Source organism: Pygocentrus nattereri, chromosome 28, assembly GCF_015220715.1.
Source record: "Pygocentrus nattereri isolate fPygNat1 chromosome 28, fPygNat1.pri, whole genome shotgun sequence".
In the NCBI taxonomy this organism is placed as follows: domain Eukaryota; kingdom Metazoa; phylum Chordata; class Actinopteri; order Characiformes; family Serrasalmidae; genus Pygocentrus; species Pygocentrus nattereri.
In genome coordinates this window covers 24,748,931-24,765,222 of record NC_051238.1, presented here as the reverse complement: position 1 = coordinate 24,765,222, position 16,292 = coordinate 24,748,931, and the positions used below count along the sequence as shown (strand labels likewise).

General features: G+C 42.2%; 1 protein-coding gene across 2 annotated transcripts in view; it reads left to right on the top strand.

The window, feature by feature from the left end:
- Positions 1–4,133: 4,133 nt before the first annotated feature.
- The window catches only part of slc20a2 (solute carrier family 20 member 2), a 40,025-nt gene continuing 27,866 nt past the window's right edge, over positions 4,134–16,292 (top strand). For both annotated transcript variants that reach the window (XM_017714783.2, XM_017714781.2), the window contains exon 1: positions 4,134–4,318. The gene's annotated coding sequence lies outside the window, so the exon portion shown is untranslated. The remainder of the gene's footprint in view (positions 4,319–16,292) is intronic.

The following is a 16,292-nucleotide window of genomic DNA, read 5'->3' as shown; positions in this document are numbered from 1 at the left end:
ATCCACAACCCACAAGCCACCTTTACTGCGTTTTGTCGCCCTCTTGTGAGGACAATGTGTCATTGTTCAACTACAAAGTGATTCCTGAAGAACAGCACTCTTTAATGTGCAACAATCATAAAAGTGTTCCCAGTATTTACGGCATGAGCTCATCCCTAAAGCACTTCTTCCCTTTACAAGAAAACAGATAAGAAGTAATACAAATAAATCCAAACTGATTTGTTGTTAAACAAGCTATTTGGTCTCTTTGCCTGGAGGTGGGCCGGAGGGAAAAGGCCACTTTATTTTTTCATTTTACGGATTTAGCCGAGACAGGATGCAATACAAGTAGACTTTGAGACATTTGATGTGTTTTTGCACTGAGATCTGGATGGAACATCAAAAAACATATTACTGTTGCATAAAACGTTTTTCAACATAACACAATCTGTTTTGTTATTTTCTGGTGTGTCAGTCTTGGAAAAATATTTATGTGTCTAAATGGGTTCATTCCAGGTCAAAAAGGTTCAGTCATCTATAATTTTCTCCCTTAAGAATGTAATGGTATACAGTACAGGGTGCAAACCTGAGTGTTACTCAATTTGACACCACGCTTTGGCTTTAGACCAAATGTCAGGTATGTTGCAGCATGCAGAGCCTTGCACAGTGTTAATCCCCTGTTTTAAAGGGACGATAGATTTATTTTGGGGAAAATACATAAAAGCTTAGTAGGTCTTCCCAAGGATTTGAAGTGGCTACTTCACTCAGATGATATCTAATCGCTCTGTAAGGTCTAGACACAATGCAACATCACACCAACAGCCTTTCGAAAGAAAGATATGCCTACGTGTCACCACCATCGCACATTTACCTAAGTTAGGAGTTATATCAATGTCAGTGTCAAGGTTATGACAGGTATATGTATTATTTGGTCATTTGATATGTGGCTGTAAAACACAGCATTAAATCATATGAATGCATCGCATGTTCGAAAAACAGGTCCATAACTGATCAACAGTATATTAAAAATGATAGACACTAAGAAGGAGTCTTCTTCAAGTGACAGGTCAGGACCTGCACTTGGATTAAACAGGGCAGGTCACGAACACGAAGAGGGCTTGTCAGATCAAACTGAAGATACTTTGGTGTTTGACGTGCAGGTAAGGATCGGCCTATTTGAATTAGGGGTGGGTGATACAGCAAAAAACACCACATTCACTTTTTCAAACCAATATGTATCGTGATATTTAGGTCTTGAGGTTTGATAACGCAACATGCCAGAAGTGCAAAAACCCTATGAAATAAAATCTGAGATAAAATTTTTTTATTCAACATTTCAAATATGACACTGCACTAAATCCAAGTAAACAGGACTATCTGACATGCAGTTTGTCAGCGCTCAGGTACAGACGATATCCACAGCATATCCTATTATTAGGATACAACACGGGATAAATTTCTACACAACCTCATTATCGTGTCTCAAACCGAAAGCTTAAATTAGTTGACTTTGCTTAATAAAATCATGCAAACTGTTCAGTGATCCACACTCAACTAATAAGTAGGCAGGCTGAACTCAAGCAGCCAAGTAATTATAGATGGTTTCCACTGAGCTGGCAGTACTTTACTTTCTTCTGTTCTGCTTGCTCTTGAATTAGCTAGGATCAGAATCAGAATCAAGGTTTATTGGCCAGGTCTGCTGCGCATGCAAAGAATATGGTTTTGGTTACAGGAGCTCACAGAGCACAGTATCAGACAGACATTCACATGTAGGGAATAAGATAAAATAATAAATAAATATAAAATATAACAAAATAAAACCTGCATTCCTACCTCACTCACTCAGACAAACACACACACACACACACACACACACACACACACAAATACACACACACACACACACACACAGCCATACCTGTAAACCTTACATTGTTCAAAGTATCTAAAGTTAAAGTGCTGAGTGCAGCAGCAGTTAAAGGGCACATAGTGGCAGAGAAAGGGGTCAACGAGGGGACAGTCAGACAGGTGAGGTAATGTGGCAGGTGAGTAAGATGCTAGAATAAACACTGACTTGAGCGGCAGGACCAGAGGATGGAGTTGACCTTGATACTATATACGAGTACAGGTAGAAGTGCAGTTTGAAGCTGTAATACTGTGTTGTGTAATATTTGATGTAAATCAAACATTTATATGATATTGATACAGTAGCATAAATAAATAAAGCACTTGTTTTTATTAAATAGACTTCTCTATACACTTATGAATAAGACCATTTCCAAGAACTCCCAACAGCCGATGGCGAAGCTGCCACCCAATCAGCGCTCACGCCTCCAGGCTGAATTGCTAAACCTGAACAAAAAACACCAACATGGTGAGAATAACGAAAACATGTCAAATGCATCCAAAGTTCACATTTAACCAGAGCTGGACGAAGTACACAATCATGTCCTTGAGTTAAAGTCGAGACCCCCAAGGTAAAATATTCTTCCAGTAAAAGTAGAAGTTCCTCCCTTTAGACCTCCACTTGAGTAAAAGTACTAAAGTATTTGCCTTCAAATGTACTTAAGTATAAAGTAAAAGTACTAAAAGAGTAATTCTGGCTCTGATGTCCTGTTATCATTTTTATAACCAGACTGGCTTCATGAACTCATTTCAGGTGAAAGTCCTCCAGCGTCTCTCTTGGTAAACCAGTCTTTTAATAGAACGTCATTAATTAGTGACGCTGACGTCTATTAAAATGATCAGAAGCACAAAACACTGAAGGTAAACAGTTTCCATCAGGGAGAACCGAGTGGCTCTGAAATCACTTTTTACACACAAGCAAAGTTTCAGTTTCAGATTTATTTACAACTTAGTTCCAAGTTTAAGTTGAATAAAAACTGGCTTTAAACTCAGGATCACAGATGAGCTCCTTTACTATGTTGATCTGTAGGCGTCTGTTCATAAACATAAACCAGCCCAAACTCATTTACTATAAAATGAAATGGTGTTTGTAGAAATTCAGAAAAAAGCCGCGTCAGTCTCGACTGCATATGTGGACATATTTCTATATTGAGCTCTATTTACACAAAGTTAGGTTAGTTCATCATTTATGTTGAACAGACTCTCCCAAAGTTTTACGCTGCTGCGCTGACGTTGAACCGCGTGCTGCACTGGGTCGGTATGACCAACAGGTCAAAACCAGCTCTAAACAAAGTGACCGCTGGGCCCTGATTGGTGCTCTGGCTTTGCGCTTCTTTCGTTTTGACATGTGACGTTTTTATACACACAGAAACCAAAAGGAACGACAGATTTCTCAAAATGTAGGAGGAAAAAGTCGGATATTAGACTCTGAAATGTAGTGGAGTGAAAGGAAAAAGTCGCCCAGTAATTGAAATACTTCAATTTAACATGAGAGTACACTGTCAGACAAAACTACCATTTTGCAAATAGATTTTAAAATGATTATTATTAATAAATAAATAAATAAATAAGGCTGAATTAGGGGAAAACAACAAAACTGCCAAGAAAGCTGGGAAGCTTTTGGATACAGAAGCCTCTTCAATGTGTGAGCTTTCTCCAAATGGACCTCAGCAGCTCCCAGTTACTCCAGCGAGTTACTGCGGTTGTGATGCTTTACAGTGAAAAGAGCCTCGTATTTCTGCGCCGAGGCGAAGTCCTTACTCTCCTCGGCCTGGGCCGCCTAAGCGCGGTTGGTCGTGGTCTCGCCGCTCTCCTCGCCTGCCGGTTCTTCCTGAGCGGGCTCCGCGCTGCGTGCTCTGCCTGCATGTCATGTCTTATATAACAGCGGGCCCTGGGCTTCACGGAGCGGCGCGCGCGCGGGCCTAACACTCATGAGCGCATCGACGCCGCGCTGATGTGCACGACTCAGTCACGGAAAGCGGAGCGGCGCAGGACTCGTCCAGTAGAGCCTGCACGCTTCCCTATGACCGCGCGACGGGAGCCTATGGTCAGCGAACCCACGAGCGTCCGGCAGACCGACACGTCCACGAGGGCTCGCGGTTTATAATAAACCAGAGGGAGCCGCTCGCTCCGCACCGAATTCCCACCATGTCTTTTCTTTCTGGGGAGGGCGGGGAGGGGGGAGGGGGGAGGCGCCCCCCCCTTCCTCCTCCTCCTCCTCCTCCTCCCTCCTCCACCGAGAAAGCGCCCGGATGCGGAGAGCAGCAGCAGTCAGGACAACATGGTCGCCTGACTGAAGGCAGCGTTCACAGGCGCGTGCTGGAATCTCGGCTGCTCCCTCCTGACGGCTCCAGCGCTGCCCAGAGCACGAGCGGCTCCGTTCTCGTTTCGAGTTACCGGACCGGGCGGCCTCGGACCAGTTTCTCTCAGGCTGGTGAGTAACACGTCGCTTTCTTTCTAGACGCTTTCGCTCATCAGTATTTTAGTTCACAGCCTGTAAGCAGGTTTTCAGCTTTCCGTAGACGAGTCGACTCGATTCGGCTCGATTCGGCTCGTTTTCTGACGGGCAGGTTTCTTCTCGAGCAGGCGGTGTTTCTGAGGGAAAACGGGATTGTGTTGGACAGTCTGTGACTAGGACTCATTTCCTTAACCGTGCGTTTGGTCCACGCTGTGCCGTTAGGGGGGGGGCGTCAGTCGAGCCGAGCCGAGCCGAGTCGAGCCGAGCCGAGCGCGCTCGCTGCCCGTGGATGCATTTCTACAGAGCAATGGCTCTCAAGACCACAAATGATACTTGGTCCATTGGCGGCTGCTGCAGAGGCACAACAGAGGGGCAGCTTTCGTAGAAAGTGGGCTTCATCTCTGTTTAAGCCCCATAGCTCCGTGGCTTTCGTTGTTGTGAGCCCGTAGACGGTCTTTCCCTAGCGACTCCCGCACTGCCCGTCACGCAGGTTAGACCCCGCATGCTAGAGAACGAACATAAACACCTACGACGACACGAGGGACCCCAGTGACTCGGACAGTGCTGCTCATAAGAGTCTCCACCTTCGCGCTGGACGCACAGACTGTCATGGAAACGTGTACCAGCATGTGCTGGACCACCCTTTTCCCTGCTGGTGTGCGTATCTGAGTGAGAAGCAGACCAGGCTGTTGTTTATATTGCAGGGCTTAGATAACATCTAGGGTAGGTCTTGGCACCTACATACAGATGTGGCCAGCAGGCAGGTCAAATGAATACACGCATATTGAGACCCGGTCTGTCTGAAGAGCCGGGCTTCAGTTGAGCAGAATTTATGGGGGACCCCCCCATACCCCCCCCCCCCCCACAAGCTGGTCATGTTAATTAAAGGCTTTGCACTGTTGCTGCTTTTCTTGTGTGCGGGAGCTGCAAAGTCAAGCAAAGCTTCAGACAGTCCAGTCCAGGGGTGAGTTATACGTCTAATAAAGGATGAGACGGAGTTTTCCACAATCTGAAACGTGATTCATCGGCCACGCTCCCTGTTGCTCCTGCCCCAGCACTTTCCATAGATTCCCTCTGTGATTTGAATGCCACTGCTCCCACCAAAGCTTTGTGTGTATCCCGGACAACGCTCGTCTCCCAGGCTGGCTTTTCAAAGAGGGCACGCTGCCCATTTTTCTGGCCTTTCGCCACACTACAAGAACAGTAAGTCATTGATATGTCCGAGAGGTTCTGGTAAATACAGTCCCTAATGTAACTGTGCCAAGGGATATCATGATGTAAAACTGTAATAAAAACGTTTCTCTGAGTTTGTGTTTGATTATAGCAACCCAGTTCCCTTTTTTTTCAGATGGCCACAATAACTTATTTACTTAACTGACCACATGTTCTGGATAATGACTCATAAAAATATCCCTACAAAGGGAAAATAACTTTGAAAGGAAGAGAGGATGTGACTTCAGTACATTCCAGCGAAGGACCGGCAAACTTCTTGAGGTACAAAAACATACGAAAAGAGTAGTGGTACATGACGTCTTCTCATTTCTCTAAGTCTGTCCATTATAGTAATCCATTTTAGGCAGGGTTTTTAGATGCAGTGTTTGAGTAAGTTATGAGAAGGTAAAAGGCCCTGAGTAATTATACTGTTATTACAGCCTCATCTGTCAGACATTCATTATTTATACTCTGTGGCTAATTATAACGTTTGACATGCTGTTGTTCTCACGATAGACAGAGAATTGTTTCTCACAGAAACGGAGTGGCTGAGGGATGATCCTGTGCGATACTGCTATAGGGGTGTTACTGAGAGGGTGAAACAGATGTTTGTATAGCAGTATATTTCTCTTAACTTCACGTTAGAGCGGGGGGGGGGGGAGGAGAGACTAGCCTCAGCTTGTTAGATGTCAAGCTTTTTCAGTCAGCTTGCTAACCTAATTGTCCTGCTCATACAAGCTTGTTTTGTTCAAGAGTGAGACGACGACGCACGTGTTCGTGTGACATGGTAAATTTTGCAATTCTGTGCTCTTTTGAGTGACAGGGTGTGGTGGATGTCTGCAGTTTGTATGTAGGCTAAAAGAACCAGTGTGCGTGTGCTTCTAGTCCCCAGTGGTTGGGGTGAATAGGCCACTTTGGATTAAGGAAAACTGCTCTCGGACAGTCTGCAGGCGAACAACTGCTTTATTCCCTTGTATAGCTGTGGTTATGCCACCATCAGGAGTAGACAGATACAAAATCTGCCACTCAGGCCACCAGGCAGATTCATTTTGTGGCCAAAATTAAGAATTTGTGGTCAGAATGATAGAAATGTGATCAGGGTTTGATTGTGTTTGATTATAGCAACCAAATTCACTTTCTTTTCTCAGACAGCCACAATAACTTCTTTACGTAACTGACCACATGTTCTGGACAATGACTCATAAAAATAACCTTACAATGGGGGAAAATAACTTTGAAAGGAAGAGAGAGAGACGAATTGTCCATACAATTAAAAAGCATGCCCAAGTATGTTTTGCTGTTAGTCCAGCCATGTCTACTCAATTTTCATTATATGAGTCAAACCAGGCAGTAACATAAAGGGATTATAGATGCAAAGTAATATCGGAATCATATTAGTATCGGCAGATATTTGCTCAAAAAAAGGACAGATGTCTAGATTCAATCATTGGTTCCCAACCAGTCCTCAGGGCCCCTGAGACGGTCCACATTTTTACTCTAACCCAACTCGCAAATTATAGGGGTTAAAGAAAAATGTGGATCGTTTTGGGGGGCCCTGAGCACTGGGCTGGGAACCACTGGATTAGATATGTTTATGTATGTATGTTTCTGTATTGGCATCAGCAGATATGTACATGAGAAAACGTCAGCCTTCGGCAAAGGCTCACCAATCCTATACTGAAGCATCCATAGAATCGATCTTCATCATTAGATCTTCTTGATCTAATCAGCCAGACTGAAGATTTTTGTCGGGATCAGTCGGGATCTCCGAAGATCTCTGGGATCTCAGAAGAAAGTTTTACTACAGCAGCCTGGGTTAAAATCTGGATCCGTGCTTTTGAAAATTGTGTGTTCTGAACGAGTTGCTCCCAGTGAAGATTGAATCTGTGGCATCTGCATGTCGTGGAACCGGATGACACGCTCGAACGAACACCCCACCCTTATTCTTCTTTTTCTGCCCTCATTTCTGTCTTAATTTTTCTTTTTTTGTTGTCAGCACTGCCACTGGCAATAAGGCCATATTTTATTGACCCAGCTATCGCCGCAGGCTGCGAAGAAATGCTCAGAACTTAAGAAAGTAGTTGTCAGTTGTTTTCAGATTAGCTGTTGCGGTGGTAACTTCAGGGTTATTGTTGGCAAATTAGACAAAATCTCATATGGTGCAGTTGTACCCTGAGCAGGTAAGCCCTGTATACGGCGCTGGAAGGAGAAAGGTAGTTATTTGTTATTGATAGTGGATGTTGCTGTGAATGTGTGTAAATTTAGCTGATCCCTTGGCTTCTCAAAAGGGAGAAAAAAAAAAACGATCTCAGAGGCCATTGGACGCTACTTTGGACAGAATGTGAAGTGGTAAATAAATAGGCAGCGTTGAACCGCACACTGTGGCAGTTTTCTGTGTGAAGATATAATACAGAATGAAGCAAGCCGATGCTGAGCTTGGGGAAACTTCGTCTTGGTGAGGGTAGAACATTACTGGAGTCGCAAGCAGAAGACTGCTGGCAGAGAACAGCTTTTTGCAGCGGACCTTCTATATATAATAGAAGATATAAGAAAAAGATCATCCTTGGAACACAAGGCAATTTGTTCTTTGCGCACAGTTAATGAAGATGTCTATCCGCTGAAAAACCTGTTTCAAAACCTGTTACACAGCAGCGGCAGCACAGTGAAAAGCGATGTGGGAGAAAACAAATGGCTGGTGTGACGTATAGAGATATACTATACCATGAGATATATTATCAGACAGTAAGGCAGTTTTAATGACCCTGGCCACTCTGTAATGAATTTTACAATAGTGTAACATTGTTTATTTTAGATTGCCTTGTTTAAGCTTTAATGCTGCTCTGTTGAGGCAGTAGAGCTGAGTATAATTGATCGTCCTTCTGCAGTCTAACTGCTGCGGTGAGTCATGTATGGGAGCACCCGAAGTGATATTTTCTGTAAACCTCTCATTCCATATCGTTTAAAAGCCCCAGATGCTCATTATGTCCCCCCCCCGAATGTCACAATAATGCCAGTCGAGGTACCGAAGTGCTCTTCTAAAAATATTAGACTGCTGCTTGGAACTCTAGCTTGATCAGAGCGGAGTGATAGGTACACGCAAGAATGACAGTATGTGGTGTGTGAGGTTTTTGTGTGTGTGTGTGTGTGTGTGTGTTCCTGGTGGAGTGTGTGTTGCAGTCAAGGGTAGAGTATGTACATGGACAGCTGGCTGGTCTTTCCTGTGGACAGCCTGACAGAACTATTTCCAGCCCCTTTGGGTCATGCTGCTGCTTTGGAAGATAACACCCCACTGGCAGGGTAACAGTAGCCACTGGCAGGCTTACTGCCTTGTGGGAATGTGTGATTGCTGAAGTTTATAATATCTAAAGAAAAAAGTGATTTGCTGTACATGATTTGTCATTAGCTTGCGTATATTTTTAATGAATTCCATCTACGATATAATAATGATTTCTGCATAATTAAATCATTGAGGTGTAAACAAAGTTGCATCAGACTACTCTGAATGACTTTATCTCTCACCGATTACATTATTTAATAAAAATGAAAAGGATGTCCCTTTAATTTAGCATTCTGGAGCAGATGGTATATGAGAGTGCTGATCCAGGATCTGTTTCTTTGCATTTCATATTCTGTTTAGTCTCCTAAACCATAGGCCCATTATTCAGACCTGTTTTTTCAGTAACAGCTAACGAAATTATTTGGTAATTACTATGGAACTAATATGTAAGTTGTGTAGTCATCTGAGTTAGGAGCTGAAGATGGTAACTGGATGTTTAAGGGCTTGACACAGTTGTATCGTGATAAATATGGGAAGCATTGACATTTTAATATTAGGCAGATTTTCAGGGCACTCCTTACTTTTGCTGTATCAAAAAATGGATCAAATTGAGAGACCAACATATTGTATCAAACTATTATACATTTAGTGAATCGTTACACTCTTATGTGATAGCGGTAAGTTTCAATGCTCTCACCAACATTAATGATGACATTGATCAAATCTGTTTTATTTTTGATCTCGTCTGTCATGCCAGTTTATGTTGATATTAACTGCTAAAAGCTGAATGTGTCACGCAAAGTAATGTTGCTAAAAGGTTAGTGGGCGGTACATTTGATCTAAAATAATGGACCTGTTAAAGCTCGTGACACAGACGAGTTCAGCGTAGGATGCAGTGGACTCTGTGGAGCTCATTGTCATTTTCCATTCTGGTCTGTTGGTCTTAGGGGCTTTGATGGCTCTCATTTTGGCTTCAGTTAAATCTGAGGGTCTGACTGCTTTATCCTGACAAGGCTTTGCCAATATTCTCTGTGTCACTACAGCTGCAAGCATCTGTGCCACTTGTGCAGTGCTTGTGCACCCATCAGTGTCGTCCCATTATTTCCGTAGACTGGTCAGCGTTAGAGCCAGGTTTAGACCTGGACCCGAACCCATTTCTTCCCTTTACCACTACCCCTTGTTTTCGAGTGTCACCCTAACCCCTCGGACCCGAGTTACAAAGGATAGTGGTTGAAATCTCGCCCCACGAAATGGGACAAACCTTCAAATTAAAAAAAGACACACATCGCTTCATTAACAGCTACCAGCGCTCCTCTGTAGGCGACCCGGCCGGTCTGCAGCGACAGCAGACGAGGGTAAAAGTTCACATTTAGAGAATCATATGTTTTCAGAGAGCGTGGCGATTATTTATTATCGCCCACCGCTGATTCTTTGGTGATACGAAGCTGAAGTCAGCTGTTCGCCAGCTTCTTGTTCGAATTTCCTGGTCCACCTTAAATGGTGCAGCAGTTACATTCAGGAGCTTCAGCCGTTAACACTTCAGAACTATTTAAGGTGGAACGGGAAAGTTAGCTAGCTAGCTACCAAGACATTAACATACTTTTATCGATTTCTTTTTTAAACGCTTGTTCCGATGAAAACGACCATAATACACTGAAACTACATTAGACTAAGATAATACAATAGTTACTGTAATTTTTAACCGGGAAAATACTTCTGAGGGAGGTTCTCCTTGCCACTGTCGCCCCTGGCTTGCTCACTGGGGTTTTTTACATTCTTGTTAAAATTCAGTTTTTAATGGAAATCTGTGAAGCTGCTTTGTGACTACGTCCGTTGTAAAAACTGCTATACAAATGAATTTGATTTGATTTGTCGTGCAGCCTGAAAATCTCCGTTTGGAGGGCCATGTAAAACACTTCCCCCCTACCACTCTGTGACTACAAAAATCGGGACACCCTGACCCTAGATGTGAACGTGCAAAACGGAGGGCTAAGGGGTAGGGGTGAGGGGTGAAATGGGATTGGGCTTTGGAGAGATGCCAGATGTTTCTTGAGATGATGTCCAACCAGGGGTCTGCACGGAAAATCATATACTCGGTTAACCATTGCAGGTGCCAGTACTTGAATACTGAAATCACTTTTGGAGTGCTCACTATATCGTATCATGGGAATCAGGGAGAACAGTAGGGGCCATCAGTTTAGTGACACAGTAAAACTGATCAGAGTTTTAAAATATTTGAATAGTTAAAAACAAAAAATAGTGAATTACAATGTGAATTAGCTTCTCTCTAATGTTACATGTTCTCTGTGATTAGTCTGCGCTCTGTATTCCACAAGAGTGGTGTAGATTTTACATTTTTTTTTTCGAAGCCAAGTGCCAAGTAGCAGATGGTACAAAGCACAGTTATAGCACATAAGAAGCGTCAAGAACAGCACAGATAAACAAGTAGCTCAAGTTAATTTAACATCAGTGGAATCAAACTTTCAACATAGTTTACTGAATTTATCATGTTTGAAATCAGCCAAGTAACTCTTCACAAAACCCCTGTGTTACAGCTAAAGGGTAAGAGGTGAAATATGACCAGGCTAGAAACATAATCTGAGCTGAAAACAAAACGGGTGTCTTGTCATCTAATTTAATCTTTCTTAATTTGTGGTTTCAGGATTCAGGTCGTAATATAGTTTAGTAATAGAGGTATGTTGCATGCTTCATTGCACATGCACATTTGACTGAATACCCGTCTTTAGACCTCTATCAAACATTTAGTCTCACTGACGCTACATGTAAAATACTTTGTCTTTGTCCCTTTTAACTTGTAAAAATCTGTTGCCAAAACATTTGGGACATATTTTTGTGTTAGTGTTGATCATAGTAGGATGGAACAGCATGTGACATGGGAGTTTTCTGTTTGAAAACCTTTATTTTTGGGGGCACCGTACTCTTTTCATCGCAAGCGTCCGCAAACATTCAGGACAGTTTGGCTCGGTATGCATTTATTTCTGATTTGTTTAGTAAGAGAAACAATAAAATACCACAGGAGGGTAAAGTATATAATCATGTGTTTCTTGCTTAAATGGTAGTTTGAGACACAAACAAAATAAAATGCTATTCATTATTGTCTTTGGTAGAGCATGTGATCTGTAAATCTACAGAGCTGCTGTCGGAACAAAACCTTGTATCTCCAAAAGGGTAACTTTACAGGAGAAGGAAAACACCTACTACACTTTCAATGTAATTGAATGGAACCAGAGTTTTGTCATGGACCATTTCTTTTGGTCCGTTCATCATGAAATTTACAAATTTACAATGTAAAAGGCAGCAGGCATTTTCAAATTATGACAAAACATAATTTTCAAATTATGATAAAAAAATGACAGCATCATGTTATCGACAGTGAAGAGTAGATTAACTGACAGAAATAGCTTTTTATAATTATACTGTGTTGAACTTCAATGGGTAATAGCCTAATTTTCCACCAGTTTACCATTTTTTTGTATTTTGAGTAAGAACTACAAATAACCTACACCATGATGACACGTTCAGATTCACTGCGTTCACATTCAAAGCGTTTGCTGTAAATTGCATATTTCAGTTTATTATCATGTCATGCACAAACGAGTGCACCAATGAGAGGAAAATGTATGCGATTACTAAATATACACTGATATCGGCCAGAGTTCTTTTATCTTCCCTGAGGTTAACTGAGTATCCGTTCTGTAATTCTTACAAATAATCAATTATCAAAATTAGCTAGAAATTACGCCACTATACACAACAGCATTATATTTAGAATTATTGTTATATAACCCCAATTCTAATGAAGTTGGGACATAAAACATAAATAAAAACAGAATACGATGATTTGCAAATCCTTTTCAACCTATATTCAATTAAATACACTACAAAGATATTTAATGTTCAAACGGATAAACTTTATTGTTTTTTGCAAATATTCACTCATTTTGAATTTGATGCCTGCAACATGTTCCAAAGAAGTTGGGACAGGGGCAACAAAAGACTGGGAAAGTTGAGGAATGCTCAAAAAACACCTGTTTGGAACTTTCCACAGGTGAACGGGTTAATTGGAAACAGGTGAGGGTCATGATTGGGTATAAAGGGAGCATCCCTGAAAGGCTCAGTCGTTCACAAGCAAGGACGGGCGAGGTTCACCACTTAGTGAACGACTGCGTCCAACAGTTTAAGAACAACGTTTCTCAACATGCAACTGCAAGGAATTTAGGGATTTCATCATCTACAGTCCATAATATCATCAAAAGATTCAGAGAATCTGGAGAAATCTCTGCAGGTAAGCGGCAAGGCAGAAAACCAACACTGAATGCCCGTGACCTTCGACCCCTCAGGCGGCACTGCATTAAAAACCCACATCATTCTGTAACGGATATTCCCACATGGGCTCAGGAACACTTCGGAAAACCACTGTCAGTGAACACAGTTCACAGAGTGGAAAAGTGTCCTGTGGTCTGACGCGTCCACATTTCAGATTGTTTTTGGAAATCATGGACGTCGTGTCCTCCGGGCCAAAGAGGAAAAGGACTGTCCGGATTGTTTTCAGCGCAAAGTTCAAAAGTAGGCATCTCTGATGGTGTGGGGGGGGGGGGGGGGGGGGGTGTTAGTGCCCATGGCAGGGGTAACCTGCACATCTGTGAAGGCCCCATTAATGCTGAAAGGTACATACAGGTTTTGGAGCAACATCTGCTGCCATCCAAGCAGCGTCTTTTTCAGGGACGTCCTGCTTATTTCAGCAAGACGACGCCAAGCCACATTCTGCACGTGTTACAACAGCGTGGCTTCGTAGTAAAAGAGTGCGGGTACTAGACTGACCTGCCTGCAGTCCAGACCGTCTCCCATTGAAAATGTGTGGCACATTATGAAGCACAAAATACGACAGCGGAGACCCCCGGACTGCTGAGCAGCTGAAGCTGGACATCAAGCAGGAATGGGAAAGAATTCCACCTACAAAGCTTCAAAAATCAGTGTCCTCAGCTCCCAAACGCTTATTGAGTGTTAAAGGAAAGGTGATGTAACTCAGTGGTAAACACACCCCTGTCCCAACTTCTTTGGAATGTGTTGCAGACATCAAATTCAAAATGAGTGAATATTTGCAAAAAACAACAAAGTTTATACGTTTGAACATTAAATATCTCGTCTTTGTAGTGTATTCAATTGAATATAGGTTGAAAATGATTTGCAAATCATCGTATTCTATTTTTATTTATGTTTTACACAACGTCCCAACTTCATTGGAGTTGGGGTTGTATTTAAAATCACTGTTATGCATTCTTATAAATATTCAGTATATAATGTTTCCATCAATGTCTGTAGACTGGAGTCAGCGAAGAAATTTTATCTCAGTACAGCCCTAACGTGTTGACTGACATGACAAATTCTCTGGTCTCTGTTTAGAGTAGCATGCTTAACAGGAATCGGTGACTCCTCAAATAACAAGGACACCTGTTAAGATACAGCTTTGGCTAGATGGGCTGAGAATGTGTGATATTTCACGTTGCCATGTGAAGCAGTTTTTCTCTGCGGGAGCTTCCAGGAGTCGTGTTAATTACAGTACACCTCTTTGTTGCTCCTCTTACTGTAATGTTCATGCTGTGAAAGCAAAGCTTGTTTCGAGGAAGCCTTTGTCAGGAGAGGAGTTAAAGCCAAAAGATCTGATAGTCACAAGACCTGCTTTTTGTAAACCCTCACAAAACCATGTGAGGAGAATAGCTGAGCCAAACAACCTACCCACACCTTATTTGGATCCACTGCTGTACGTGTCTCGGCTTTTTATTTGGATCCACTGCTGTACGTCTCAGGTTTTGAAATGATAATATGTTTGGGTTAAGGAGACTTGGATGTTTCATTGAATTAAAAAAACAAACAAACACAGAAACACAGAACAGAAATTGCAGTGAGCTCTAGTGATAAAATTATTCAACAATTCATTCTTTTTAAAATATTAATATTAATAATAATATTAATTAATTTTCTCTCTGCGCTTATTGAAACTAGTGGAGATATTCTATAGCATGGGCGGATTTTAAACTACCAGTCAAAAGCGTGTTTGTGTTTTTTTTTTTAGAATGACTTTAATTCAATGAAAAGTGATAGTTTAAGTGCACAGTTTGCTTTTGTTTAAAGAAAATAAACATCCTTTACTCAATTGCCAATGATGGCAACTGGAAAAGAGTTGGACTTAAACCTGCCCGAATATAAATTGAGTAATTTAACAACCATTAGATATTAGTTATGCACCTTTCAGGGAATATTTCTCAGATGATAAGATATAGCATAATGGAAATATCAAAGAAAAATAAGTGAAAATCCAAAACCATGCAAGATCTGACAGACCACCAGAACGGTCACCATCAGAGAAAAATTAATAAAATACTTGTATATTTAAGAGAGCAGAGAATATCAATCTCCTCTCTTGAGATAGATCTGAAAAAATCTACAGGTATTTCTGTCCTGGCGCCGTGAGAAAACAGCTCAGTGATATGAGTCTGAAAGGGTGTGAAGAGGCTTTTATAGAGGAGAAAAGAAAAACAAAGAACATTTTTAAATCAAAAAAGTAGCTGCTGGTGTTCTCAGAACAACAGACTGACCACCCCAGAGTCCAGACCTCACCATCACTGAATGTGTTTGGGATTATGAGAAGCAGAAAATGCAGCTAACTTCTTAGACTTTGGAAAAATGGAACATTTGAAAAGGAAGTCTCTTGAAAACGATGGAAACTGTAATAAGACAAATAGCGGAAGATTTAATGTTATGTTTAGTTGTTGGCGCTTCTGTCATTTTCTGTTAAATCTTCTTTCGGCTGCTCCCTTTAGGGGTCGCCACAGCGGATCATCTGCCTCCATCTTGCCCTATCCACTGCCTCCTCTACTTTCACACCAACCATCTCCATGTCCACCTTCACTACATCCATAAACCTCTTCTCCTTCTGCCCGGCAGCTCCATCTCCAACATTCTTTGCCCAATATATCCACTATTCCTCCTCAACACATGTCCAAACCATCTCAACCTGGCCTCTCTGGCTTTATCTCCAAACTGCTCCACCTTCACTGTCCCTCTGATCTGCTCATTTCTAATCTTGTCCATCCTGGTCACTCCCAACGAAAATCTCAGCATCTTCATCTCCGCCACCTCCAGCTCAGCCTCCTGTCTTTTAGACAGAGCCACAGTCTCCAAACCAGACATCATAGCAGGACGCACTGCTGTCTTGTAAACCTTCCCTTTCACTCTTGCTGCTATCCTTCTGTCACACATCAGCCCTGACACCCGTCTCCACCCACTCCATCCTGCCTGCACCCTCTTCTTCACCTCTTTTTTGCACTGTCCATTGCTCTGGATGGTTGACCCAAGATATTTGAAGTCATCCACCTTTACGACCTCTACTCCTCTATTTTCTAAATTTTTTCCTGACACTCAAATAAACAGCTTGTACTG